This window comes from Temnothorax curvispinosus, unplaced genomic scaffold (assembly GCF_003070985.1).
Source record: "Temnothorax curvispinosus isolate PA1 unplaced genomic scaffold, ASM307098v1 QBEX01006657.1, whole genome shotgun sequence".
Classification (NCBI taxonomy): domain Eukaryota; kingdom Metazoa; phylum Arthropoda; class Insecta; order Hymenoptera; family Formicidae; genus Temnothorax; species Temnothorax curvispinosus.
Window position 1 is genome coordinate 1,893,546 of NW_020216437.1, and position 3,581 is coordinate 1,897,126.

Genomic DNA, 3,581 nt, shown 5'->3' on the forward strand with positions numbered 1-3,581 from the left:
TGATAATGTCCAAGAGATAATAATATAAGTAACGAGACGAGACAAAAATCTGATGCGACGGTGCTAATGGTTGTGTCTTATACAATTGTTTGAAGAAAAAAATGAAGATGTTTTTTACTTTCTATGAGCGCAGTCGTCATTCGTATAAAATGTAGTTTTAAGGAAAAAAAGCCTGTTAATTTTGCATATAGATTTAAAGATTTTTTTGTACTTAATTAGCTTAATTAGCAATTAGTCAAATACATACATTCTTCTTCTCGTAGGTATTCATACCACTTGAAAAAAGTATGCTTTTCAATTTCTTTTTTGTTTTTTTTTAAATTGTGTAGATATTAAAATATTTTAGAATAAATTTTTAAGATCTAAAACTTGTAAAAAATTTTAAAGAGAAGATTAATTTTTTTTTAAGTAAACTTTAACAGAATTTTTATATTTTAAGCTTTACAGATGTAATATATATATATACACACAGAATTAAGTTTAAAATATAAAGTTTTATATATTTGAATTAAAAAATATAAATTTTATGTAATATAAAGCTAATATCGATAAAATATATAAAGAAACATCCTATTTGTGTATATTTAGTGTGTGTTAATATGTCTCTTCTTTATATATTTTACCTATGTTAAGATAACAAATCGTAATTAATTTGATTATTGAACTGCCCAGTTGTTTGACAGAATTTACCGATAAAGCTTCAATTAAATTTCAATTTGCTTGATTCAGATAAGACGTGATTTGTAGAGTTATCATAATGTAATTCGAAAAGTTATGTCGGGTCGTAACGAGTACATATTCGCGTCGTTCGCGTATATAGCGCGGTTGCGTAAGTATAAGCACAATTTTGCAATAGGAACACCGGCGAGTCGCGTTTGCGCGCAAGCACATCTCATTATCATAAAGTCTTACATGCCGCATTCCGTGAGATATGTCTTCCATTCACTAATCTCCACCGCGAAATGGGGAGAGCGTTTAAACTAACGATAACGATGATTGCATGTTGTGTCAATCCGAAACGCTTCGATTCGCGCTAAAGCTATTTCACCATGCAGGAAAATTCCGGAAGATTAAACAAGAACTAATTACACAGAACTTTTGTTCCAATGTAATTGTCAGAATTTGTGTTTGGCATATTTTAATTCGATGTAAAAGGTTAACCATTTCTTAAATTCCAATTTGAGAAAAACGTAGCAAATAAAAGTAGAAAAGTAATAAAACAATCGACAAATAAATTAAACTTATCATTAATAATATTAATTTTGTTTATTTTTATTATCATTTATGGAACATCAGATGTTTTCTGACTCTGTGTCTAAGGCTTAATTTTATCTGTTGCTTTTAAGATAATTAAATTATATAAAATTATATAAAAAATATGATGTAGATTCGAATCAATCAAATGCTTCTTAGCTGAAAGAAAACAGCTTTTGTGACATCTTCGCGTTATATTCGTCTACGTTGATGCGCAAGAACAAGAAGTACCGAGAAGTGTGCGTGCTATTCACTTGTGCGAACAATTCGCATAATTGAATCTTGTCACGAGAGGTATTATCGCAAACGTATGTAAATATGCACAGCGGAACTCGATCGCATTACATGAATCGCATTACATTAATCGCGTGCCATTTGAATGTAGCTCCGGCGGCTATCATTCAATTTTTTATCGATTACTTCGAAGTTGTATGGGGCAGTGGAAAATTTCTGTTCTTCATTTTATCCTTCTCCTATATCGCCTGTTCGCATAATTATTTTTATGATCTATCAAATTATTAATCCCAAATATTCGATAGCCATTGAAATATTACACTTCAAGACAAAACCTAGCACAATTCCAATAATTTTAACAATTCAACAATTATATTTTACTATGTTTTCGTAATAAAAAGCAATGCAGAAAGTCCTAAAACGCGATAATTTTTTATTTTCAAATTATTAGTATCTATTGTTTTTGGATTATTATAACTTATTTAAAATTTTTTACTACTAAAAATAGCAATTTATATAAACAATAGTAATTTTATCATTTCAGACTGATATTAAAAAGTTTTTTTCTTTTTAAGAAAAAACTTTTTACTTTCTCAGATAGAAATGCATTAATGCTTATCATGTAAGACAGCTTTGTAAAGGAAAAGTATTGTGTAACTATAAAGTATGTTTAAGCTGTGTAAGTTACGGTAGCGAAATTCTTAGCCTCTTAATCCGCGAATCTTCGATCGGTTCGCTGGCACATTCCACGAGGAACGACAATGCGTCTCGCGGACTTTCCGTTCGTGCTCGAATTCCTGATGCTTCTTCCTCCTACCTCTTCAGAATCGTCGATGAGATTGCGTAATCCTGGCTTTTCAGCACATCCGCATTTTCCGCGGCCCGCTTGGCTGACCGCGTATCATGACTCGCAAGTATATATGACAGATTTCCTTTTATATCTTGCAGAGAGATTCGTTCGGCAATATTGATATTGATATTTACAATTTTAAGTTTATACCTTAGCGTATTTGAATTCATCCAATAATACGAACGATTTTGGACATTTATAACGCGATTAACATGATTAATATCATTTAATCTATAGATAAAAAGTTATGCAGAAGTAGGAATTTTTTCAATTTGTTAATACTAGCTCTTTACTTCCATAAAAATACCACAAATGATATACAGATGGAACATTCTTGATCATTACACGTTCTCAGATTTAAGTATTTTTTTACAGATAAAATAATTGATTTTTTATGTAACGTGAAAAAATTAATTTTTTAGCGAGTCTTTTTGCAGTTAACGGCTTAATTAAATTTTATTTTAACGAAAACGAAGTGTTCGGAATTATTTTTCTTAAGGGAAATATCATAAAGGAGTAAAAAGACAATTTCTAACAAGGAGCAACAAGTATCGTGATTGATTTGAGACGTTCCTAGAATTGTCGGAATTGGTCCGATTGTACCAATTATTTGTGGCCACTGGAGCGAGACAATTCGATCTCGAACAGTATTCCGACAAATCTCATGTTGTACGTTACGATTGCGTAAGTTTCGAGGTCGTTGCGATGAAGTTTCACGTGCAGAATTTGATCATTCATGAAACGGATGATCGCTTAATTAAAATAATTCGAATAGTTTAGTAAAAAATACAAAAATAGGCGATAAAAACGAAATTATATAAGATGTGTCTCGCATTAAACGTACTTTCTTAAGCTGCAGACTTTTGGTCAAATCTATAAATTGATTTTTTTCTTTTAACAAACATACAACAAGATGCCTTTTAAATTAAAGGCTGTAAACAGTGAAAAGTTTTTATAAAAATATGCTTAAAAGAAACAAATAGCTATAATAGAACTTGTATTCTTCAGTCAAATTCGAATAAACTCTATTTTAAAATTAAAGTTGCATTTAATTTTAAAATACATCTATGAAGATATAATATTGAGATAAATAATGATTTCCATTGACATTTTCATTAAAAGAAAATCGAAGATTTACAAAGGAATATTGTATGGAATATATATATTTTTATTTATTCTTAATATTATATGTATATAATTAATAATTAATATTATAAATTTATTTTATATAAATTAAATTCTT